This window comes from Balaenoptera acutorostrata, chromosome 7 (assembly GCF_949987535.1).
Source record: "Balaenoptera acutorostrata chromosome 7, mBalAcu1.1, whole genome shotgun sequence".
Lineage (NCBI taxonomy): Eukaryota > Metazoa > Chordata > Mammalia > Artiodactyla > Balaenopteridae > Balaenoptera > Balaenoptera acutorostrata.
Genome location: NC_080070.1, coordinates 97,720 through 125,577, shown reverse-complemented (window position 1 = coordinate 125,577; position 27,858 = coordinate 97,720).

Below are 27,858 nucleotides of genomic sequence, written 5' to 3'. Positions count from 1 at the left end.
TTCTCTCAAGAAATACAATTTCATCCTAGGTCTTAAACATTCTGTTTTTTTCCATATAAAATATACATCGGTAAAAAAAAAAAAAACCTTGTCTCAAGGAGACAAGTAATGTGATTGAAAAAAAATGAAAGAAATAATAGACAATAGCTACAGACCCACAAGTTTAAAATAGCCATTCTTAATAAAATGATAATAAAAGACAAGGCTGGTATTTTGGCAGAGAAATGGAAATAGACATAAGAACCAAATGGAAATGCTAGAACAAAAAAATACTATAGCCAAAACTAAAAATTCAATGGATGAGATTAATAGAGACAGAGCTAAAGAAACAATTAGTGGAATTGGGAGATAGTTTAGGAAAAAATTTATAGAATGAAGAATGAAGAAACAAAAATATGGATGGAATACAGAAAAAGAGATTGAGTCATAGGGGAAATAGTGAAAAAAATCTAGCATGGCTATAATTGTAATTGCAGAAGGAGAGGGGAGAGAGAATGAAGCAGAAAAAATATCTGAAAAAATATTGCTGAGAATTTTCAAAATATGATAAAAGACATTAAACCTCAAATTCGAGTCACTATAAATCCCCCCCCAAACCACATTTACACATATCATGGTATAACTTGTCAAAACTAATGATAAAAAGAAAATCTTTCAAGCAGACAATTATTAAATGGAATAATAATTAGAAGATACTTTACCTCTCAGGTAAAAAAAAGTCCAGAACAAACAGAATGTTATTGCTAAATGCTAAAGGAAATAACAGCGCCAAGTTAAAATTTTATATTCAGTAAAAATATTATTTAATAATAAGGAAATTTAAAAATTAAAACTTTTTTTAACATCTTTATTGGAGTATAATTGCTTTACAATGGTGTGTTAGTTTCTGCTTTATAACAAAATGAATCAGTTATACATATACATATGTTCCCATATCTCTTCCCTCTTGCATCTCCCTCCCTCCCACCCTCCCTATCCCACCACTCTAGGTGGTCACAAAGCACTGAGCTGATCTCCCTGTGCTATGCGGTTGCTTCCCACTAGCTATCTATTTTACGTTTGGTAGTGTATATATGTCCATGTCACTCTCTCACTTTGTCACAGCTTACCCTTCCCCCTCTCCATATCCTCAAGTCCATTCTCTAGTAGGTCTGTGTCTTTATTCCCGTCTTGCCACTAGGTTCTTCATGACCTTTTTTTTTTTTCCCTTAGATTCCATATATATGTGTTAGCATACTGTGTTTGTTTTTCTCTTTCTGACTTACTTCACTCTGTATGACATACTCTAGGTCCCTCCACCTCACTACAAATAACTCAATTTCATTTCTTTTTATGGCTGAGTAATATTCCATTGTATATATGTGTCACATCTTCTTTATCCATTCATCCGATGATGGACACTTAGGCTGCTTCCATGTCCTGGCTATTGTAAATAGAGCTGCAATGAACATTTTGGTACATGAGTCTTTTTGAATTATGGTTTTCTGAGGGTATATGCCCAGTAGTGGGATTGCTGGGTCGTATGGTAGTTCTATTTTTAGTTTTTTAAGGAACCTCCATACTGTTCTCCATAGTGGCTGTATCAATTTACATTCCCACCAATAGTGCAAGAGGGTTCCCTTTTCTCCACACCCTCTCCAGCATTTATTGTTTCTAGATTTTTTGATGATGGCCATTCTGACCGGTGTGAGATGATATCTCATTGTAGTTTTGATTTGCATTTCTCTAATGATTAATGATGTTGAGCATTCTTTCATGTGTTTGTTGGCAATCTGTATATTTTCTTTGGAGAAATGTCTATTTAGGTCTTCTGCCCATAAAAATTAAAACATTTTTGATAAGCAAAACTGAGAGATTTTGTTACAAGAAGGGCTAATTCTCTAAAGGAAATATATAAAGTCTGTTTAAGTATTTTAAGCAGGAGGACAGTGATACTGGACAATAGAATCCCAGAAATTCAGGGAGGAATAAAGAACAATGAAAAGAGTGAATATGTGTGGTAAATCTGCATGAAGATGGATTTAATAAAGTAACAACAACAACAATAATGTATGGAGAGTTTTAAAAAATATACATGATATAAACAACATATGATTTGTGAGGTGGTAAATGAAGTTAAATGTGTTCAAAGTTCCTTGAAATTTTAAGAAGAAAAATGCTAATTTAAAATTGAATTTTCTAATTAAAATATGCTTGTAGTAGTCTCAAAAAGAGATTCTCTCTTTCTGAGAGTCTCAGAAAGAGAATAGTAGTAGAATCTATAACTACTAATAGTTAAAAGGAAAAAGGAAAAGAACAAAAAATAATCAATCTTATGGAACATGAATAGAGAAAAAGAAGAATATAAACCACATGAGGCAAGTTGACAGCAAATAATAAGTTGGTAGATTTCAACTAAAATATATCAATAATTACATGTAAATAGAACAAATACTTAATTATAAAATAAAATTAAAACCCAAAACTTATATGCTTCTTCTAAGAGACACATATAAAATGTAAATATAAAACAGGTTGAAAGTAAAAGGATGGGAAAAAATACGATGCAAACATAAACCAAAAGAAAGATTATATATCTGTATATCAATGTAGACTTTAAGAAAAAATGCGTTACTTGAGATAAAGAGATAGACTTCTTAATAAAAGAACAATTCACTGGACACTCTAGTAATTCTAAATATGTATGCCCCAAAGAACATAGATTCAAATATATAAAGAAAAACTATACAAAACTAAACAAAAACAAAAAAGCAAAAAACCCCAAAACCTGTAATAATATTGGGAGATTTTCAAGTACCTCTCTCAGTACCTGATAGAACAAGCAATCCAAAAATATTAGAATATAGTTTAATAAACTAGGCCTGATTAACATATGTTGAAAAACTAGAAAATATTTTGAATTAAATGAAAATAAAAATAAGACATGTAAAAACTTGTGGGATCTGTCTAAAGCAATGGCTAGAGGGAAATTTTCTAGCATTAAATATCCATATTAGGTAAAAAAGGAAAAATTTTCACCTAGAGAAAGAGAACATTAAACACAAAGGAAGACAAAGGAAAAAAATAAATATGAAAGCAAAAATCAATAATATTAAAAACAGAAAAACAGTAGAGAAAATCAGTGAACTCAAAAGCTTATACTTTGAGAAAAGTTCACTAAAATTGATAAACCCCTAGCCAGACTGCTCCATAAATAATGAGAAAAGACACAAATTATTATTATCAGAAACTAATAAAGGGATATTACTAAAGAAACTGAAGACATTAAAAGGAAAATAAGGGACTACTATAGGCAACTCTATGCCCATAAATTTGACAATTTAGATTAAATGGACCAATTTCTTAAAAGATACAAACTACCAAATCTCATTCAAGAAGAAACAGATAATCTGAATAGCTCTATATTACTAAAGAATTTTGTAATTATCAACTTTTCAAGAAAGAAAACCTCCAGGCATAGATGGTTTTACTGGTAAATTGTAGCAAACATTCAAAGGAAAAACAAGCAAACAAACAACTCTACACATTCTTTCCCTGAAAACCGAAGAGGAGAAAAATGTTCCCAGCTCAGTTTATGAGGCCAGCATTATCTTGATGCCAAAATGAGAAAAAGGCATTACAAGAAAATGAAACTATAGACTAATATCCCTCGTGAATACACACAAAAGTCCTCAGCAAAATATCAGTAAATTGAATCCATATTTAAAAAGGGATAATACATGATGACCAAGTTAGGTTTATCTCGGAAATACAAGGCTTGTTCAACAGTCAAAAATCAAACAATGTAATGCATCATATTATATTACAATCAAAGTAATGCACCAAACAATGTAATACATCGTATTATGGACAAAAAAGAAAAACTGCATGATCATATCAATAAATGCTGAAAATGCTTTTGATAAAACTCAATATCCACTCAGGATAAAAATTCTTTGCACACTAGGAACAGAAGAAAATTCTCTCAGCTTGATAAAGAACAGAAGACCTTAATGGTGAAAGATCGATTGTTTTCCTCCTAATATTGAAAAGAAAACAAGAACGTCCATCTGTACCACTCTAATTCAGTATTTTACTGAAAGTACTGGTAACTGCAATAAAGCAATTAAAAATAAGTAAAAGGCATACAGATTGGAAGGGAGAAAAAGCTGTCACTATTTGCAAAAGTCGTAATGGTCTAAATGGGAAATTTCATGGAATTTACTTTAAAAAGCCACTAGAAATAATAAATGAGATTAACATGACAATTTAGATAGAATGGACATATTACTAGAAATGTGCAACTGAGAAAATACGACCCAAGAAGAAATAGAAAACCTGGGTAGCTCTAGAGTTTTAAAGAAATTTAATCCATAATTAAAAGCTGGAGGTGAACATGCTGGGGTTTTATTCGGGAGCATTCTTTGTATCAGCATTCGTGGAAGGAAAGGGAAAGAAAGAGGGTTGTGCAGAAAAAGAACCATCGTGTAAGTTACACCACATCCTGAGAATGTCCGTTCCAACAACACATCTGGGGACGGTGAAATCACCACAAGTGTGTCCAGGTATCTGGTGGGGCCACTCTGAGCTGGACCTGAGCCAGGACTCCATCACTTGGCCCTGTGTACCCCCATTTTAACAGAGGGGCACGATGACTTTCTAGATCTTTGGGTACCGATGTCAACTTGGACTGCTGTGTTCAACAGTCTTTGAAATATTTGCATTGTCCATCCTTCCTTACTGAATGGTTACCTGAGTAATTGGCTGTAGCTCCTTTGGGGGAAGGACTAAGGAAATCAGTACCGTGTACACTTGCTACAGTGTATCCGGTTCCTTCCTGTTGTGGGCCTGATGACTCCTTCAAATAGTGGGGTTTTGTGTCCCCAAACTGGAGTTCATAAGCATTCACTGGGGTCATGAACATCCTTGGTTCAATTATACAGACTGTTTAGTGCCTTTGTTGACTGCCTGTCTACTTTGCACTTGGGGACACTTTTCTGCCACAATCCCCCTACAGCCTCTCCGGGTCAGGCTCCTCCTGGCTGCCACCCCAGCCTCGTCACAGACTAAGATACTTGCACTTGACTCCTGAAGGTGAAGTGAAGCCACCTGGTCTGTACTGTTTAGGGCCCTGTAACCCCATTGCTATCAGAGAGCCCATCCAGTTACGGCCCCTGCAACCATCAGTCCAGCTTGCACAGAGGGCCACCACTTTTCTCTCCACCAGCAAATTCCACTTTGCTTTGGTCAGTGGTGTGTCCTCTGGGTGCTTCTCCACTCTAGCAAGCCCACCTCTCTGAGCCCATCAATCCCTCCTTCACCATTCTCCATGGCAATTCTGGTATTTCCACCTCACTTAAGGCAGGATTGGGCAAAGGACAAATCTGAACTGGGACACAGTCTCAAAAGAGGCCTCAGCTGAACCTACAGAAAATGCTGAGGCTGGGATGACCCTTTGCAGTGGCCCTTCATTTGGGGCTTTGACCCCCACCTGGACCCATCAATGGCTGTGAGGTGCCCTGGGGAAAAGGTGTGACCTTGGACATGCCAAGCAATCCCTGAGCAGAGCTGATGGCTGTGGGCCCCCTGCTGACAGCCCTTCCAGCTGCTGGAAGAATCAGGGAAGGAGATCCGAGCTGATCATCACAGCAGACGCTACTTGGGCCAACAAAGCCAGACCCAAAAGAATGCATGGTGTTCCGTCCCACAAAGTTCAAAGCCAGGCAAAGCTGGACTGTTGTGCTAGGATTAGAGAGCAGTTCCCTTTGGGGAACAGAGCAGGACTGGTTGGGCGAGGGCACAGGATATGGCAAATGTCCTATTTTTTTATGTGGGTGGTGTTTGCTTTGTGATAGTTCATTGGACTGCACATCTATGTTTCATGCACTTTTCCCATGTGTGTTATACTTCAAAAAATGTTAAGTTATTTGGGAGAGGACAAGTGTTTCTGAGATCCGGGAAGCATGGTTGTCTGAACTCCTGCTTACATCTTGTGAATATTGACACAGCCTGGAATTTCCTGGTTTGCTGGTTGAGGAATACTTTACCCAGGTGCAACCCATCTGCCTTCATTTTCCAGTCATTGAATTTGGAAGATTCAGATACTAAGTTGGACTCCTTTCCTTTATTACTTTTCTGGTTGAAGTGAGTAAAGCAATGTGTGTGCTGTTTTTAGAATGGAAAGCTTTGACTAACTGAAACCAAATTTATTCCTTTCGAATCACAGTGCAAATTGCCTGCATTTTGTAATAAACTTACTACTAATGTTAGGGTATGCATCTATGTAGACTAATTTTGGTTTTGAGATGAATCAAGATAATGCCTTGTTTCTAATATTTTAAAAGGCTCTTCACAGCAAGAAGGAATTTTGCTGATTTTGGAACATGAGCAGTGAGGGTAGGATGATTGAAAATCATTCAGTTTTAGTAATTCTGAGAAAAAGGTTTCTAGTGCAAGGGAAATAAAGTCCATACCAAGCGCTCCCAAGACCCACCATGGGAACCCACGTGCCCCGTGCATTTTGAGGATGCCCGTTCTAAGGAATCTGTCTCTTTCCCCAAGTAGACAGAAGAGCATTGCAAGGAACCCTGTGAGAGAGCGTTCTCACCCACAAGCTGGTATGTCAAATCACATGATTGAATTCAGGTATTCCACTCCACATTTAGGAAAAATGCTTTAAAAGCCGGTGACCTTGGTAAAGCTAACACGTCAGCTGCTGTTGTGCACAACTTGAGGAACAGCTGAAATTGTGCATGTGGTGGTACTGCTCAGTTTTATTAAAAAAGTGAAAAACAGGGAGACACCAGTAGAAAATACAGATGAGTATCTTCCAGACCTGGACAGTAAAAGATTTCTTAAATGAGTCCACAAGTGTTGTTGATAACGGAAACTCAAGTTACCTTAAGGAAATTGAAAACATATCACAAAACGGGAACAGATATGTGCAACACATAATTAACAAAGGATTAGTATCTGGAATTCCAAGAACTGTTATAAATCAATAAGAAAAGGACTAATAATAAAATTTTTACTGTCCAAAAGCCACAGCACATGCTTCACAGAAAATGAAATACCTAACCAACAGATAAATGAAGAGGGGCTCAATATCAGGAAAATGCAAATCACTATCTGCTCCCCTTCAAGCAGGTGACGTGATGGGTCTGACGATGCCGCAGGCGGGAAAAGATGTGGCTCAACAGGGTCTGTACGCATGGCTGGTGAGGGTGGAAGGTAGCTTGTCTTACACTGTCAGTTTGAACATTTGTAGTTCCCTGCCAGTGTACACAAAAGACATGAATGAGAATGCTTCACGTGATAGCAAAAGTCTGGAACCAACCCAAATGACCACCAACAGGAAAATGGGTAAATTGTCCTATATTCAAACATAAATTATTTTTAGCACCCCAAATCAGAAACCACAGCTACATGTAACAAGATGTATGAATTCTAGTGATTTGATTTTGATTGCTAAATGAAAATCCCCAAAGAATTAAAAACAACTGAAGCCACATGATTTTTAGGAACATGTGTATAGGCTAGGAATATATGGACAGAAAGGCAAGTAGCACAAGATAATGCCGTCTAAGGAGCAGAATGGATTGGGGGCTAGTTAGGCAGAGGTAGTAGTTTTATAATGTCCTCATTTTTATTTTGGATAGTTCTTTTATAGGTATTTGCTAAATTATTTAAGTAAATTAATTTAAAAAAGCAGGCTTTGCATAAACAATAATGAGAGTATGTTAGAAACTGAAGTTTCAACTAGAAGAAAATAAACAGGAAAAGAAGACCATGGAATTGAAGTAGTCAAGCAGGGGAAAGTTCATCAAAAAGTGGGAAAACAGTGAAAAACAGAAAAGTGTCAATGGGACAGTGTGAGGTGAGTATAAATTTGCCTCTGATGTTTAGCTGAGGACCACCCCTGTGAAGGGTGCTCACTAGTCAAATCCCAGAGAAGCCGTTTTACTTTTTTCATTTTTAAAAAATTTTAATACATTTTATTTAATCCAAACATCCAAATTACATCAACATGTAATCAATATAAACATTATTGAGATATTTTACAATCTTTTTTTCACACTGAATCTTTGAAATGTATGTATTTTATATTTACAGACCATCTCAATTCAGATTAGCCACATTTCAAATTCTCAATAGCTGCATATGGACAACGTCTGCAGTTTTAGACAGAGCATTCCTGCACAGTGATTTTTTTCCTTTCTAACAGCAATATGGTCCTGAGGACATTTCCTTAGTTTAATGTTGAGGAGAATGAGTCACAGCCATTACTACAAATCAAGCTCTATCATGTGTACTTTTTTTTATTTTAATTTTTTTAAAGTCTTCATTGAATTTGTTACAATATTGCTTCTGTTTTATGTTTTGGTTTTTTGGCCGCAAGGCATGTGGGATCTTAGCTCCCCAATCAGGGATCAAACCCATACCCGCTGCATTGGAAGGCGAAGTCTTAACCACTGGCCCGCCAGGGAGGTCCCTATCATGTGTATTTCTTCTCATTAGGCCACACCATGCAATGTAATTAAAATGAGTGATATGATGAGACATAATACTTCAACTTGCCAGGTAAACAGAAAGGATTGTAGGAACTGAAGGATAGATGTTAGTCAAATTCAACAAAAGTCGAGTCACACATATAGAACTGAGTGTCACTGAAAGATCTTGTAAATGAAGGCAGGTTAAGCTCCTTCCTGGAGAAGCCGTTTTTCTAAACAACTTTGTTTCCTTCTGGGGGGGACTTAAGGCCACAGGCTCCACCTGCAAAGATGTATGTTCTCTGCCTCCCAGCTGCAGGGCGGGGGCGGGGGACGGGTGGTGAAACCCTCCAAGAGCTGAAGTGTTTGCATCTTGGCTGCTTGTCCGGGATGCACTTTAAAGGGACCAGGAAACGGTATTTTCACAGTGTATTTCCCGGAAACTTCTATAAGGTGATGAATCCGCAGAAAAGGTCACGTAGCGTGCTCCTTCCTAAACACTTCTGTCTTTAACATGAGTTTCCATTAATATTTCATGTGGAATTTTTAGTCCAAACATGACACCATCAATTACCCTACATAGAAATGACCTATGTCACTAATAATAAGCATCCCAATATTAATTTTTTTGCTTGGCTTTATCATCTTGATTTGAAAAGATTCTATGAAATAGGCCTTGAAAAAATAATTCCACTTTATATGTGAAACAACTGAATTTAGAGCAGTTTAACCCCCTGGTCCCAGCTGGGTCTCTCAACCTCTTCACCCTGCTATTTCTTCACAATGCTAATGCAACATGCCTAGTGGTCATCTTGTTTAGGTTTTGTTGGTTTTCTTAAGCCATGTATCCATGCCGAAATGGCAGTGACATGGGGACCTCTCTTGTCACTCTCCTGGCAGGCAGCAGGTGTTCCGCTGTTGGTCGAAGACTGGCAGACCTTGCCTCCCAGCCTGGATGCCATGTGTCTGGTCTGACCCTCCTCCAGGAATGAGAGAAGCAAGAGGCTGAGGCACGGTTTCCGTGCTGTCGCTGCCTCTAGGACTTAAAGGCACCAGTGATGACTGACTAGTAACGCGAACAAATGCTTCCTGTTACTGTAAGAGCAAATTACAAAATCGTACGTATACTATGATTGCATTTTGTGCACAAAATGTACATATAAAAATGAATATAAGGAAATTTATCCAAATGGTTATGTTAGCAATGCTCAGTGGTAAGATTATAGGTAAGAATTTTCCCCTTTTGTTTATTTTCAAAATTTTCTCAAACGTGCTTGTATTACTTTTACAAACTACCTTAATCAAGGAAGCAATGCGCTGAGTCTCCTGCTGTACTTGCTAAGGTGATAACGTGTGTATGGTTTGTTTCTCCTTGGAAGGCGGTGAGGTGTGGCTGAGGCCTGAGGCCGAGGAAGCAGCCGCTTGGCCCCCAGCCCTGCCCCGTGGAGCCCGGTGGGTTGCTGTGTCCTGCTCTCTCCGTGGGAATCTTCCCCATCCTCCCTCGCTCCTTTGTCTGGCTAATTCCTTCTGGTCCTTTAAGACTCAGCTCCCAGGACCTCTCCCAGGGAAATCTTCCCCAGCCTCTGGAGTGGCATTAAGGCTTATCTCAGCCATCACTGTTACTTGTAACTACCTGTTTGCCTGTTTGTTCCCCAGGGGCTGTATGAGGACAGGGGCTGTGCTTGGTCAGAGGATCCCCACACTGGCTTGTGGTAGAAGCTCAATATGTGCTCTTTGGATACATGAATGGACCAAGAAGAGAGACACCTGATTGGGCTGTGCTCACAGCGTGTGCTTTTGGACAAGTCATGTGACTTGCCAGGGGCTGCACTGCTGTAGGTTTCCGAAGGCTTCACCCTGACTTCTGCCCTCCTCTGTCCATCTCTCCTGCTTAGAGTAGATAAACAAGGCAAGAAGCCTCATTCTTCACATCAAAGGCTTTAAATGCTGGTGTTTGCAGTATCCTTTCCAAGCATGCACGTGGGCAATTGCTTTTTCATAAGTTCTTGTTTAGTTCTGATTGCAAAATGACAGAGTTATACGTGTACAAGTGTGTCCATTTTGCAATGAACTGCTTGTGTATTTTTGGTAATTTGTCTACACGATACTTTCTCTAATTACATTGATTGCAATATGATTTATGTCTTTTTGAGCTAATAAAAACCTGGACTTGCTTTTGGACATCTTTGAAAGTTTTTATTTTTCTGATAATTCATATTTATTGTCTTTTGTAACAGTGTTGGTCTAAATGGCATGGAAATTAGGAACATAATCAAGTCTTCCCCCCAGATGGTTGGGAAGCAGCTGGGGGCCCCAGCTCTGAGCCCCACGCACACGTCCTGGCCAACAGTGCCCATGAGGTGGGCAGGTCCACAATCTGGTGCTCTTTGTTGTTGTTTTTTTAACATCTTTATTGGAGTATAATTGCTTTACAATGGTGTGTTAGTTTCTGCTGTATAACAAAGTGAATCAGCTATACGTATACATATATCCCCATATCCCCTCCCTCTTGCATCTCCCTCCCACCCTCCCTATCCCACCCCTCTAGGTGGTCAAAAAGCCCCGAGCTGGTCTCCCTGAGCTATGCGGCTGCTTCCCACTAGCTATCTATTTTACATTTGGTAGTGTGTATATATATGTCCATGCTACTCTCTCACTCAATCTGGTGCTCTTGATGCAAGACTTATGAACTTCCTTCGGGTGCCGATAAAGGAGCCAGGCCTAATATCTAGTAGTTTAGCTATGAAACAGTTCAGGGAAGTTCCAGTTTATTATGAGTCCAGCCATGCAGAACTTTATCTTAAAGGAATGAGGCTTTACTTGACTTTTAAGAGAAAGGCGGATGACATGAAAATAAGCTGCTCACAGAGAATTATCAGAGATGTAGGAAGAAGAGTTTAGGCACCTTACGTACACTATCTCACTGGAGCCTCATTAAAGCCCTTTACGATGTATTTCCTGACAGGCCAGAGGCTAGATAACTCACCCAGGTTGGCCACAGCCTCCATCAGGATCTGCAGGAGGAGCCTGTCTGGGGACAGTGGTGTCAGGAGTGTGGGCCGAGGTTGCAGCACTCAGGTCGAGAGGTGGAGAGGCGGCAGGACGAAAGAAGTGCTGGGGGACCCAGTGTGACTGGAGCGACAGCCTGTGCCACAGAAGGGCCAGTGGGGACAGGGTAGGGTGGAGGGAGGCGTCAGAGGGTACAGGGAGAGACACGTGAAAGGAAAGCAATCCTTTAGCCACTGACATAAATTCTACACAAATTTCAAGTTCACGCCACTGTGTCCATTTTACAAGCACTAAATAATTTCATCCATAAATTTGAACTTTGAGAGGACTGGCAATCTTTTAGTCCTGCGAACGAGCACAGCAAGCAGAGTGGGAGGTAAACAGAGAAGCAGTCACGCTGAGATGGAAGCAGCGACAGCCGCACAGGGACGAGAACTCCTGTAAGTCTTCGTCTTGCCCTGGAGACTCTGGCTTCTCTCTGGTTAGGGATCCTGGGAGGCTGCAGGGAGCTGTGACGATCTGAGGGTTATTTTATTCCTCTTAAATTCTTGTTTTGCAGTGAACTACAAAACTGGAAAAAAGAATCTGTAATTAGAACTCCAGTAATGTCAGGATTTGGCTTTGGCTTTTATGTGTGCTCAGAGGTAACAGGCTAGAGCGGAGGTTAAGAAGCACATTTGACGTAAGAGTTTTAAAAGGATGGTTCTAGAATTCCAGTGTATGGGGGGCAGGAAAGACTGCCTCGTCTTTTACAGCTGGGAGGTGCTCTGGCGAGAGCAAGCCTCCTCCTTGCACAGGTTTGGGGCACAGAGAGTTTGAGAAATTTTCTGATGTCACACAGCTTGTGACAAAGTAGAGACCAGCAGCCAGGCCAGCGTTTTTGCCATTGAACTGTATTGGTTTAGACAATCTGCTTTTTAAAAATTACCACTTAAAAGCACTTCCCCACACCCATTCCAATGAGTTTATCAACGAATTTTCTCTGAGTGGCTCTCCTCATAAAGTACTCATATAGCAGCACACTTCTCCCTTGGATGCCCTTAGAAACCGAGGACCGGGGACATATTGTGTGTTGTTCATCCTCAACCACCCACAGGAGAACCTCCAGGCTGTGATGTGGGCTCTGTGCTTACCCCGGCTAATGCGTGAAGGCAGCTGGCGCTCCCAGCTTTCGGAGCAGCAAGCCACGAGGGACGGTGCCAACCAAAAGCAGGGCAGATGGGCCACATTTGCACCATGAAGGCCTCGAGGCACTTAGGCGGCATAATCTGTCTAGCCAGGCGTTCTGGAGCCTTTGGCCGGGCCACCAACTTCGACGGCATTCCAGTACTGTTGTACACAAAGGCGATATAATGTGAAGGCCCGGGGGCTGGGCATGGGTGATCCCTCCTGTTGGTTTATGATAAGTTTTCTCTCTTTAAGGGACTTCTGGTCAGACAGTCATCTCAGAGGGCCCACGTTACCCAAGATTTTGGGTTAAATTCCACGGTCTTTCTTCTTATTAATATCTTTCTTTCAGCATTACAGGGATCCTGACATGCAGTGAATTGAGGGAAATCAGTAGAAGATTTTCTGTGTTCCCAGGCCTTTCAATGTTCCCCGGAGTCCTGGGTCTAAAGCCTGGCTATTCAGATGTAATTTTGATGGTCTGTGTATCTGGATGGAACAGGGACAAAGCCAAAGGCAGGAAGTTCTCTTAAGCAGGAAGGAAGGGGCAGAGTCGGCAGGCATCCAGCCAGCACCTTGGAGGTGAGCTCGGGGAGTGTGTCTGAGGAAGCAGGTCTCCAGACGGGCCCCTCGTCCTCTGCTGGGGCTCAGACAGACATGTGCTTGCCCAGGACAACATTAGACAATTGCAAACATCTGTACTTTTCCTGAATTTGATCCCTAAAGGGCCTCTGAAGCTTGAATCTACACTACAAATTCCGTAGTGAGAACACAGACACTAGCTATGTCTTCAAAGAGCTTACAGTTTACCAGGGAGGGTAAATAGTGAACTCAGGACCCCGGGGTTTGGGAGCGGCGTTCCGGAGGAGCTGGCATGCAAACCGAGACCCGAGTGATGGTAAGGATTTAGACAAAGATTGTTCCAGACAGAAGAGCAGTAGGCCATGTGCTGAAGCCTGTAGGAGAAGGAGGGGCATCTGAGAACCGGAAGGAGGCCGTGGTGCTGGGATGTGGGGTGAGGAGAGGGCAGGAGACACCCAGGGGCAAGACGGAGAATGTGGCTTCTGCCCAGGGTGATGGGAGCCCCGAAGACGTGGTACCAGACGGGACCCTGCAGCAGTCCCAGAGAGAAGATGGTGATCGGAGAAAGGGTGGCATCATGCAGAAGGAAAGCGACGGCTAGGTGAGAATAGCATTTAGGGGTGCATTCAGCAGAACTTGGTGATTAACCGCATTTCTGGGGATGAGTGAGAGCGATCTGTAAGGCTGTTTCTGGGTTGCTGGTGTGAACAACTAGATGAATGGCAGGTCCTACTAATTATTCTCTCTTCCCCTCCCTCCAGGCTCCATCTCACACCCTGCTCTGCTCTGTTCCCCTAGAGGTTGGCCTGATAGAGACTCTGGAACAAGAGGAGGCTGGGAGGAGATGAGGAGTAAGCTGTGGGTATATTTAATCTGAGGTCCAAGTGAGGATGTTGAGAAGGAAGTGGTATTTACAGTTTAGGAACCCAAGGAAGAGTCCTTTGGGAATAATTACCTTATTTGGTAAGTGAAGCCAGGGGAGTGTGTAGGAGAGGAAGTAGGGTCAGGAAAGGGGCCTGGGGGATGCCACTGCGTGAGGCAGCATTTCTCCAAGTGTGGTCCACGAATCCCTGACGTCGGAACCCCTGAGGATGCTTGTGATGATGCAGATCTCGTGCCTCTGCTTTAAAGGGGGAAGAGGTGACAAACGAGACCTGGAGTCATGGTCAGGGAGGTGATAAGAATGTCAGCAATGTGTAGAGCCATAGAAGCTGCCGAGAGATCATCCAGCCCAAGGACTGAGACGTGTCCACCGGATTTGCTGACATGGAAACCATCATCCACGACCCTGGCAAGGTCAGATTCAGAGGAGTAGTGCAAACACACACCAGGATGACTGGTCTGGGAAGTGCATTCAAGGCGCAGTAATGCAGACGGAGTCCAGACGATGCTTTCAAGAGGCTTGGCCGGAATGTCAACAGCTGGAGGAGACATGCGGCATGAGCAACATCAGGGCTTGGGTTTATGTTTGTTTTTAGGATGAGAGAAACTTCAGTCACGGTGGGAAGGAGCTCACAGAGAAATAGCGGTTGAAGTCGGTTGACCCATCAAAATCCTCACGAAGGACAGAGTCCCTTGCACGGCGGGGAGGGTAGTTTCACACAGAGGAGCTCCTCCTCCCGAGCTGCTTAGTGCTCATCCAGATTCCTCTCGACCATTTCAGGGCTAAGAAATACCTGATGCCTTCCACCAAAGGAAACTCAGCCTACCTTTGGATAGTTCCGAGTGAGCCAAAATTCCTTCCCGAATTTTCTCTTCCTGGTCCTAGTTTAACCCTGGGGCCTCTAGTCTCTCTTCCACATTATGGAACTTCAAATGTCATATTTCCCTGCATCTACCCTTTAACGAGCTGAATCCCTTTACTGTTGGCCATTCTGTGCCCTCACTGGGCACCCAGAGCGCAACGTCCTGCCACGTTCACAGGCATCGCCACCTCGGAGCCAATGCTCCCTGTCCTCTAACTGGAGAGGTCTGTTTCTGCTTTTGCATGTGTAACTCCTAATGTCAGTTTAATATTGGATCACTATAAAATGACAAAGAAAAGGAAGGAAAAATATGGCCTATGCTCCAAAATTTGAATGGTATTATGAGAACTCAGTGACTCTGGATTCACTCAGAATAAATCTTTCCAAGCTAGTTTACTTATTTTTTCAGATTTATGAAAATATACCCATTGGTGCTATCTTGTTATACAGCAAAAATTTAAAAAACACTCAGCTACTGTATAAACAAGTATTAAAAGTCGTTAGGTCATTAGATTTGTGTATAATCTGCAATGTAAGTGATGTTAACATAAACTATATGTTATGATTTGACAGCAAAGCATTGCTGATAGAAAAAGCTTAATCCTAACTATGTGTTTTGAAAGACACCATATGGCAGATGCTACAAATGATCCAGAGGAAATTTACCGGTACACCTCTCCAGTATCTGGCATGTTTCCGGAGGTTAATCTCAGAAGAAATGATTAATTAATTTGGCCCAGAGAATGTATAATTAGTTTGGTTTAAATCTATTTAACAGATGGCCCAGGGTAGAAAAATCAGGGTGCTGGACAGGGGCAGTGAGATTGGGGAGGGTTGTCATGTGGTTTATTCCTCTACTTCCAAGTCTACAGGAAACCATTTAAGAAAAATTAGCTCCCTCTTCTCTGAAATCCCCAACATCCTCTCCAAACCTTGAGCTAGTGGCTCTTTGCCTGAGGCCTTAACTGGCACCAATGGTAACTATCCTCCACAGGAACCACTTTTCCTGTCATGGGCGGTCTCTTATTTTTGCCTGTCCAGCATTCATCACTCTTCCTAGGATGATAGCACCCTGACTTTTGTTGGGAAAACATCTATTCTCTGCATTTTCCAGGACTGTGGTGACCCAGCCCTTGCTGTTCAAGCATTGCATCCCCCTGGCTACCGCGACTGCATGTGGCCCTGATAGAGCCAATGAAAGCTACCTCTTGGCTCTGAACAGGACTACAGGAAAGTGGACCATTCTCGTTTCTGCCGCAGGTGCTCGGAGGACAGCATGTAAGCTGGGCACTGAGGACAGAGCTAAGACAGCAGAGCAGAAGGGAAAGCAGGAGAGAGACTGGGGCCAGGTCTCGATTTCATCGTCATCCACAACCTCACACGCTGCCGGACTTCTCAGTTACGTGAGCTACAAATTCAGCTTTGGCCGACTGGTTTTAGTTTAATCTCTATCATCTGCCGCAGAAGTGTCTTGACTATATATCCTGCTTTGCGTTCTTGCCACAGTGCTTGGCCTGCGGTCTTACCTACTTACAGCTTCCCACTGGCCCTTGAACTTGATGCTGGTGATGTTAACCGTGGCTACTCCTCAGTCTACAACTTGTATCCCCCTTGGCCTCTGTCTAATTATGGCTGCTCTTGGTAACAACCAACATGATCCAAGGTTGGCTGGTGTTACTGCTGTGTTGCCCAGGGAACCACAGGTAGACAGGGAAAGCTCACAGCTGCCTTGAGTAAAGTATTCTCATGTCTCTCAGAACCAGCAGAAATTCCTCGTAATTTCTTAACTAAATTAGTCATGGCGGGAGACATGCAAACATCAGTTAAAGGCAGCTATTCTAAACAAACTTTTCCTAATGTACCAGGCTGACCGCTTTCTCATAGTCCGTTAGCCTCGCCTAGCTCTGGTCTCTGTATCTTCTATCCCAGGCCCTCATCTCCTGTCTAGTTAAGTCAGGGGTCAGTGCTGCACTGGGGCAGGTTGAGAAATCAAGAATCATTTTGTTTTGTCTGCATGCCACACTCTTGATCAAGAACTCCCAGTGTGCCCCAGTAATGACCAAATCAAGCTGAGATTCTGCCTGGATTTGGAGGTCCTTTACAGCTGACTCCATTCCCATTTTTCGTGTTTTTCGTTGGATGCTCTCTCCCACTACTTTCACCTCTCACCCCCACTCACACCCCTGAAAACTGGATAAAACTGGTTTCTTCCCATTTCCTCATAATGAAGCTGGAACTTACATGAGCCTCAAAGAAAGAACCCTGAAATCCTTGTGCTGAGCGAGACTGCCTAGTTTTAGGGATTAGACAAAAGGATTCAGGAAGGAGAAGCTGTGGCTCTGGATGGTGGGGCTGGAGACCCCCTGCCTCAGGAAGTTCGGAGGGAACTCACAAGGAGCTGGTGGGGCTACCTGGCCAGAGGGGGCCGCATGGCGGTGGTAGGACTTAGGCCACACTTCATGGGACCTTGAATCTACAGGGTGAAGATAAGAAAGGGTCCCAACACAGAATTTTTTTCAGGTTGTGTGAGGAAAGGGTCCCAGTGCTTATCACTTGGCAACATAATTACAAACCTGAAGGGTGTGTACAACTTGGGACTCAGATCCACCATGAGCTAATGTTTAATATACAACTTAAGTTGCACTTTGTCCCAAATGTCTGTTTTCAAACCAAAGATTAGGATGACCTTGAGACACTTTCTTGAACCAGTTAATGGAAAGCTAGTGTAAAGATGGTTTGACCTTGTAGTATGACTTTTCTTCTCTGCATTTAGTACCTTTGCTTCAAAGGAAGCAGAGTGTAACTATCAGTGATTAAGGCATTAATAATCTCTTTCAGACATTTAAAAGGTGTGATTCTCTGTGGACTCAATAGTCTTTTGCCAGTCAGACCTGGGTACAGAACTCAGGAGTAATGATTGCACAAGAACTCAGAAGTATTTTCTATTACTAAGTCAATGAATCTCTGAGAATAGGCTCAATTTGAAGTTAATCTAGACTCAAAAAAGCAAATAGCTGGTCTCTTTGGAGGAAATTTTTGCCCTTGAATTGGCTAAGGGCAGAACTGTTCTCTGAAGAACAAAAATGGAAAACTATTATCCTTATGTCCTGGCTAATTTTAAGTGGGGAGGTTGGTTTTTTTGCAGAACCTATTTTCCATGGAGAGTTTAATGTCCACGCAGATGAAAGACCCAAGTATAACATCATAGGGTCTCCAAGTGTTGCACTGGTCATTTGATCTTTGAAAGTCGGGAGCGTGAAGTGAGCAGGGATGAAACGCAGACTGCATTCTCCAAACTTGCAAGCCTGCCACTTCTGAGGAGCCATTCCTGTCCGCGTGCACAGCGGTATTGACCAAGCAGCCGTTAAGAAGGTGTCCCTGGTCAGAACTGCAAAGGCAGGTGTGGAGCCCGCAGGCTGCAGAAGTCCAGCTGTGAATGAAGGAAGGCTCTGTCACTCATGGTGGAATCAGGCCTGTGTTACCCCATAAGCCCCAAACCGGCTTGGGCTGCTGCTATTGGAACAGAGCTGTCCTGAGTCACCAATTTCTGAGGGGGACAAGCAAACTTCTTTTTTCTTTTTTTTTTTAAATTTATTTTTATATTTATTTTTGGCTGTGTTGGGTCTTCGCTTCTGTGCAAGGTCTTTCTCCAGTTGCGGCAAGCGGAGGTCACTCTTCATCACGGTGTGAGGGCCTCTCACCATCGCGGCCTCTCTTGTTGTGGAGCACAGGCTCCAGACGCGCAGCCTCAGCAGTTGTGGCTCACGGGCCCAGTTGCTCCGCGGCATGTGGGATCTTCCCAGACCAGGGCTCGAACCCGTGTCCCTTGCATCGGCAGGCAGACTCTCAACCACTGCGCCACCAGGGAAGCCCAAGCAAGCTTCTTTAGTCATGCATGATTGTGCATTGACCCTTGGCCCATCCCTAACCCACCCCTCTTTGGAGCAGATGAGGACATGAAAGGCCACAGATGTCTATATCCTATTTTCTATTTAGTCATCAAGACTAAAGTCTCTAAATTTATAGAGACTAATGGTTTTAAACCTTAGGAAAAAGTTCATGGTCCATGCTTATTTTTGAAGTCACTCTACCAGGCATCCGATATTCCTAGTGGCCAGAAGCATCGGGAAACCTGCCAATTGTTCTGGAGGGACTACAAGCGCACCATCCTCTGAGGTCCCTGGTGGCTGATCCCTGGCCCGCAGGCCCTCATGGAGTGTGTGCTTCACGTGCCCGACCCCACCGCCTGGAGGTTGGAAAGGCCCCGGGAGCGGGGGTCCCTCTGAGGTGAGCACGTGTTTCAGGGGGCTTGGGGTTCCAGCTTCTCTGTGACCAACACACAGGCCTTTGTCTCTGCTTCCACCTCAAGGGTGAAAATAATCTCCCGGGAAGACTTCAAAGAGGTACATTTTCCCATGATCATTTGTCATTTGCAGGAATTTAAAATTTTCTCTTTCTCTTCACCTCCAGCCCCAACAAAGCTGACCCCTCTTCCCACAGATGCGAAGGTTGCTGTCTGGTCTCAGCACGTGGGCAGCAGTGCAGCGCCCACAGGTTCAAGTGCAGGGATGCTGTGCCCCGTGACTTCCTAACGAGATGGGGCTTGTTCCTGCTCCTTCCTTGTTCTGCTGCCTGTGTTTCATAGTCCAGAAAATCACATTTTACATTACTTTACCCTCTTACATTCCAATGAAAGAGGGTGGTTCACATCATATTCTTAGATGGAGAGTAAAGGGAAAACACATTAAAATCATTAGGATGACAGGGAGGTTGGTAACATATTAGTTTTGGTGCAATTTCACACTCTCTGAAATCGCCAGACTCCTGCTAGGTAGCCAATGTATTTAGTTTTCATGTTTTCCCTAAACCAATTCTTTGTTTTGTAAATACACATTTAGCTATGACATTTCAAACAAACAAAGTCAGTAAACATTTCTATCAGGAGGCTTTGCTCCCAGAAACCTTTGGAGCCAGGTGCAGACGAGCCCCCGCCGTGAGGTGACACGTGCTCTGCTGCTGCCGCCAGGGGCGCCCCGAGTCCTCCCTGTGGTGTGTGTCATCTGCGGCTGGGCTCGTGTCCTGGAACCAACTCTTACCACCTGAATCATGAGTCTCGGCTTGGTGGGGGTGGGGGTCCGTTGTTCATGTAGTTGATAGTTTGTTTTTCACCCTTCTTCAGGCCTTCTACATTTGCTGCATCTCTACCAATTTAGTAGTCCTAACTGCTACACATAGCAGTAGTTAACCACCTTTTACCAGGTAAGTATACACTATTTTAAAATTTCCATGTGCAGATTAAACAGTGTTCCCAGAATGTTGGAGTGAAGGCCTTGAAAGTCTTTTCTTCCATAAAAGCAATGAGAATACTGGCAAAATTGTCAAAATAAACTTTTTCAATATTCTAGAAATTAACCAAAGTCTTGCAACAACACAAGGAGTTTTTATTCAAGAAAAATGGCCGTGTCTTGGTAAGATCTTTGTGGCATTTTAACATTTCCCATTCCAGCCCTCCTGCACCAGCTTGGCCGTGGCCTTGAAACCACCAGCCTCACAGTCAGGGCAGCTGCGTAGGCACTAGAGGGGGCCAGATGGGTTTGAAGCTCCCCACACCCCGTGCCCAGATCAGTGCACTATTTGGCATGTCTGGCAGTTCTCTGGAAACCTCCACTCAAGGACTTGTCTTTGTTTGACCTGACTCAGAGCTTACTCAGTGTAAACAGTCCTTCCCTGGGATGTTTGTTTGTTGAAAAAAATCAGTGGCAATTGCTTAATATAACACCTGAATGAAGCAGCAGTAGAATTTGGGGCAAACAAGAAACTGATGAAAACAACAAAAGGAAAATCTGAGGAATAACATGTCCATGGGGGCTTTGAAAAGCTCCAACACATCCCTGGGAATATAGGAAGTCACACACACATTGCCCAGGAAAGGCTTGGGAAGGCCCAGGTCTCTTACTTCATGTCCACCTTGGGGTTTCCACAAGTAGGCAGTGCTGGGTGAGGCTGTGTTGTAAACTGCCTGCCAGAGCATTGACACCAGCACACACAAAGCCCCACAGCAAAGGCTGGGAGACCTACTGGCTCAAGACTGTTAGGGAAATTTTGAGTCAGTCATTAACAGGCCACTAAGGCAACTGAGCAGAGACTTCAATGCCCACACGTCACAGAGAATACAGACTTACATTATGAATTTAGGAAAATCAAAAACAAACAAAGGGCAACAATAGCAACAAACAGAACAACGACCCCTTTGGAGAGAGGAGTGGTTTGACTTCCAGAACTGCCATATTATATTATGTAAAAAACCCAGTTTTCAACAAAAATTATGAGATATCCAGAAACAGGAAAGTTTGGCCCATAATAGAAAAGAATAGCCAATAGAAATTCTCCCTGGGTAATCAGAGACATTAGACTTAATAGGCAAAGACATTAAATCAGCTATTACAACTATGTCTAGGAACTAATGTTAGACCTGGTTTGAAGTCCAAAGAACTAAAGGAGAGCACAAGAATGATGTCACACCAAATAGAGAATACTAATAAACAGATCAAAATTATAAAATAGTACCAAAGAGAACTTCCGAAGTTGAAAAATAGAATGACTGAAATGAAAAAGTTCAATACAGTAGCTCAACAGCAGGTTGCGTTGGCAGAAGAAAGGGACAAAAATCTTGAAGATAAGTCAATTGACATTAGTTGGTATGAGAAAAGAAAGAAAAATAAACAGTCTCGGAAATCTGTGTACCAATGTACACATACTAGGAGTCCCGAAGAGAGGAGAGACAGAAAGGGATAGAAATAAAATTTAAAGAAGTAATGGCCAAAAACTTCCCAAATTTGATGGAAAACATTAATCTACACATCTAAGAAACTCAAACAAATTCCAAGAAGGATAAACTCAAGGAGATTTACACTTAGAAAAATCAAACTATCAAAAGACAGAGAGACTCTTGGAAGCCGTAAGAGAGAAGGGACACATCATGTACAATGTATCCACAATAATAGTAACAGCTGATTTCTCATCAGAAACAATAGAGGCCAGAAGACAGTGGGATGACATATTCGAAGCACTGAAAAATATACCCCAAAGAGTTGAAAACAGGTGTTCAAAGACTTGTAAACATATGTTCATTATTGCTCTATACACAACTGCCAAAGTGTATAAACAACTCAAATGTCCATCAACAGATGAATGGATAAACAAAATGTGGTATATCCAAACAATGGAATTATTATTCAGCCACAAAAAGAATGAAGTCCTGACATACTATAACACAGAAGAACCTTGAAAACCTTATACTAAGAAGTCAGACACAAAGGGCCACCCATTCTATGATTCCATTATGCTTGTCCAGAATAGGCAAATGCACAGAGACAGAAAGTAGAAGAGTGGTTGCCAGGAGCTGGAGGGAGGAGGGATGGCGAATGGGTGCTAATGGGTTAGGAGTTTCTCTGCAGGGGGGTGATGAAAATCTGCCAGGATTAGATAGTGCTGAGGGTTGCAAAACCATGCAAATATACTAAAGCTGACTGAATTGTACACTTTAAAATTGTGAATTTTGATTTTAAGAATGGAATTGGGTCTGGAAAGAATATCTGACCTGAGATCCTATAAATAAAAGGGACACAAATATTGTCCTTCTTTATAAACTCTTTAGAAAAACAATAACCATTTACTTACCTAAGTCCTTACCTGCAATCTCATCTATACAGAACACAGCTGATAACCAAGTGAAAAAAGACCAAACAAAAAAATTCAGTTCACACACTCAAGCTCATATACTTTGCTCATCAAGTATGCTTTGAGTCCTCACTCACTTCTACTTGCATAACATTTAACAAGTTTGGGTATCTAGTTTTCCAGCCAATAAGAAATTTTGAAATAAATAAATAAAATAGTGAATGTTATGATATGATAATTACATCTCAATAAAAAAGAAGGTTGCAGAGATTGGTTCAAGATGGCAGAGTAGGAGGATGTGCGTTCACTCTCTCTTGCAAGAGCACCGGAATCACAAGTAACTGCTGAACAATCATCAACAGGAAGACACTGGAACTCACCAAAAAAGATACCCCACATCCAAAGACAAAGGAGAAGCTGCAATGAGATGGTAGGAGGGGTGCAATCACAATAAAATCAAATCCCATAACTGCTGGGTGGGTGAGTCACAAACCGGAGAACAATTATACCACAGAAGTCCACTGACTGGAGTGAAGGTTCGGAGCCCCATGTCAGGCATCCCAACTTGGGGGTCCAGCAACGGGAGGAGGAATTCCCAGAGAATCAGACTTTGAAGGCTAGCGGATCTGACTACAGGACTTTGACAGGATAGGGGGAAACAGAGCCTCCACTCTTGGAGGGCACACACAAAGTAGTGTGCACACCAGGACCCAGGGTGAAGGAGCAGTGACCCCATAGGAGACTGAACCAGACCTACCTGCTAGTGTTGGAGGGTCTCCTGCAGAGGTGGGGGGCGGCTGTGGCTCACCATGGAGAAAAGGACACTGGCAGCAGAAGTTCTGGGAAGTACATCTTGGCATGAGCCCTCCCGGAGTCCACCATTAGCCCTACCAAAGAACCTATAGGCTCCAGTGCTGGGTCACCTTAGGCCAAACAACCAACAGGGAGGGAACTCAGCCCCACCCATCAGCAGACAAGTGTATTAAAGTTTTACTGAGCTCTGCCCACCAGAGCAACAGCCAGCTCTACCCATCACAAGTCCTTCCCATCAGGAAGCTTGCACAAGCATCTTAGATAGCCTCATCCATCAGAGGGCAGACAACAGAAGCAAAAAGAGCTACAATCCTGCAGCCTGTGGAATGAAAACCACATTCACAGAAAGATAGACAAAATGAAAAGGCAGAGGACTATGTACCAGACGAAGGAACAAGATAAAACCCCAGAAAAACAACTAAATAAAGTGGAGATAGCAACCTTCCAGAAAAAGAATTCAGAATAATGATAGCAAAGATGATCCAGGACCTTGGAAAAAGAATGGAGGAAAAGATCGAGAAGATGCAAGAAATGTTTAACAAAGACCTAGAATAATTAAATAGCAAACAAACAGAGATGAACAGTACAATAACTGAAATGAAAAATACACTAGAAGGAACCAATAGCAGAGTGACTGAGGCAGAAGAATGGATAAGTGACCTGGAAGACAGAATGGTGGAAATTACTACCATGGAACAGAATAAAGAAAAAAGAATGAAAAGAAATGAAGACAGCCTTAGAGACTCTGGGACAACATTAAATGCACCAACATTCACATTATAGGGGTCCCAGAAGGAGAAGAGAGAGAGAAAGGACCCGAGATGATATTTGAAGAGATTATAGTCAAAAACATCCCTAACATGGGAAAGGAAATAGCCACCCAAGTCCAGGAAGCACAGAGAGTCCCAGGCAGGATAAACCCAAGGAGAAACACTTCAAGACACATAGTAATCAAAATGACAAAAATTAAAGACAAAGAAAATTATTAAAAGCGACAAGGGAAGAATGACAAATAACATACAACGGAACTCCCATAAGGTTAACAGCTGATTTCTCAGCAGAAACTCTACAAGCCAGAAAGCAGTGGCACCATATATTTAAAGAGATGAAATGGAAGAACCTACAACCAAGATTATTCTACCCGGCAAGGATCTCATTCAGATTCGAAGGAGAGATCAAAAACTTTACAGACAAGCAAAAGCTAAAAGAATTCAGCACCACCAAACCAGCTCTACAACAAATGCAAAAGGAACTTCTCTAAGTGGGAAACACAAGAGAAGAAAAGGACCTACAAAACAAACCCAAAACAATTAAGAAAATGGTCATAGGAACATACATATCGATAATTACCTTAAACGTGAATGGATTAAATGCTCCAACTAAAAGACACAGGTTTGCTGAATGGATACAAAAACAAGACCCATATATATGCTGTTTACAAGAGAACCACTTCAGACCTAAGGACACATACAGACTGAAAGTGAGGGGATGGAAAAAGATATTCCATGCAAATGGAAATCAAAAGAAAGCTGGAGTAGCTATACTCATATCAGATAAAATAGACTTTAAAATAAAGAATGTTACAAGAGACAAGGAAGGACACTACATAATGATCAAGGGAACAATCCAAGAAGAAGATATAACAATTATAAATATCTATGCACCCAACTTAGGAGCACCTCAATACATAAGGCAAATGCTAACAGCTATAAAAGGAGAAATTGACAATAACACAGTAATAGTGGGGGACTTTAACACCTCACTTACACCAATGGACAGATTATCCAGACAGAAAATAAATAAGGAAACACAAGCTTTAAGTGACACAATAGACCATATAGATTTAATTGATTTTTATAGGACATTCCATCCGAAAACAGCAGACTACACTTTCTTCTCAAGTGCACACAGAACATTCTCCAGGATAGATCACATCTTAGGACACAAATCAAGCCTCAGTAAATTTAAGAAAATTGAAATCATACAAAGCATCTTTTCTGACCATAACGCTATGAGATTAGAAATCAGTTACAGGGAAAAAAAACGTAAAAAACACAGACACATGGACACTAAACAATACGTTACTAAATAACCAAGATATCACTGAAGAAATCAAAGAGGAAATCAAAAACTACCTAGAGACAAACTACAATGAAAACAGGATGATCCAAAACCTGTGGGAAACAGCAAAAGCAGTTCTAAGAAGGAAGTTTATAGCAATACAATCCTATCTCAAGAAACAAGAAAAATCTCAAGTAAACAATCTAACCTTACACCTAAAGGAACTAGAGAAAGAAAAACAAACAAAACCCAAAGTTAGTAGAAGGAAAGAAATCATAAAAATCAGAGCACAAATAAATGAAATAGAAAAAAAGAAAACAATGGCAAGATCAATAAAACTAAAAGCTGGTTCTTTGAGAAGATAAACAAAATTGATAAACTTTTGGCCAGTCTCATCAAGAAAAAGAGGGAGAGGACTCAAGTCAATAAAATTAGAAGTGAAAAAGGAGACAATACAACGGACAACACAGAAATGCAAAGCATCATAAGAGACTACTACAAGTAACTCTATGCTAATAAAATGGACAACCTGGAAGAAATGGACAAATTCTTAGAAAGGTATAACCTTCCAAGACTGAACCAGGAAGAAATAGAAAATATGAACAGACAAATCACAAGTAATGAAATGGAAACTGTGATTAAAAATCTTCCAACAAACAGAAGTCCAGGACCAGATGGCTTCGAAGGTGAATTCTATCAAACATTTAGAGAAGAGCTAACACCCAGCCTTCTCAAACTATTCCAAAAAATTGCAGAAGAAGGAACACTCCCAAACTCATTCTATGAGGCCACCATCACACTGATACCAAAACCAGACAAAGATACTACAAAAAAAGAAAGTTCTAGATCAATATCACTGATGAATATAGATGCAGAAATCCTCAACAAAATACTAGCAAACAGAATCCAACAACACATTAAAAGGATCATACACCATAATCAAATGGGACCCAGGGATGCAAGGATTCTTCAATATATGCAAATCAATCAGTGTGATACACCATATTAACAAATTGAAGAATAAAAACCATACCATCATCTCAATAGATGCAGAAAAAGCTTTTGACAAAATTCAACACCCATTTATGATAAAAAAAAAGAACTCTCCAGAAAGTGGACATAGAGGGAACCTACTTCAACATAATAAAGGCCATATATGACAAACCCACAGCAAACATCATTCTCAGTGATGAAAAACTGATAGCGTTTCCTCTAAGATCAGAAACAGGACAAGGATATCCATTTTCACCACTATTATTCAACGTAGTTTTGGAAGTGCTAATGATGGTAATCAGAGAAGAAAAAGAAATAAAAGGAATACAAATCAGAAAAGAAGTAAAACTGTCACTGTTTGCAGATGACATGATACTATACATAGATAATCCTAAAGATGCCACCAGAAAACTAATAGAGCTAATCAATGAACTTGGTAAAGTTGCAGGATACAAAATTAATGCACAGAAATCTCTTGCATTGCTATACACTAATGATGAAAAATCTGAAAGAGAAATTAAGGAAACACTCCCATTTACCATTGCAACAAAAAGAACAAAATACCTAGGAATAAACCTACCTAAGGAGGCAAAAGACACGTATGCAGAAAACTATATAAGACACTGATGAAAGAAATTAAAGATGATACAAACAGATGGAGAGATATACCATGTTCCAATTGGAAGAATCAATATAGTGAAAATGACTATACTACCCAAAGAAATCTACAGATTCAATGCAATCCCTATCAAATTACCAATGGCATTTTTTACAGAACTAGAACAAAAAATCTTAAAATTTGTATGGTGACACAAAAGACCCCAAACAACCAAAGCAATCTTGAGTGAAAAAAACAGAGCTGGAGGAATGAGACTCCATGACTTCAGACTATACTACAAAGCTATAGTCATCAAGACAATAAGGTACCGGCACAAAAACAGAAATATAGATCAATGGAAAAGGATAGAAAGCCCAGATATAAACCCACGCACCTATGGTCAACTAATCTATGACAAAGGAGGCAAGGATATACAATGGAGAAAAGACAGTCTCTTCAATAAGTGGTGCTGGGAAAACTGGACAGCTACATGTAAAAGAATGAAATTAGAACACTCCATAACACCATACACAAAAATAAACTCAAAATGGATTAAAGAACTAAATGTAAGACCGGACACTATAAAACTCTTAGTGGAAAACATAGGAAGAACACTCTTTGACATAAATCACAGCAAGATCTTTTTTGACCCGCCTCCTAGAGTAATGGGAATAAAAATAAAAATAAACAAATGGGACCTAATGAAACTTAAAATCTTTTGCACAGCAAAGGAAACTATAAA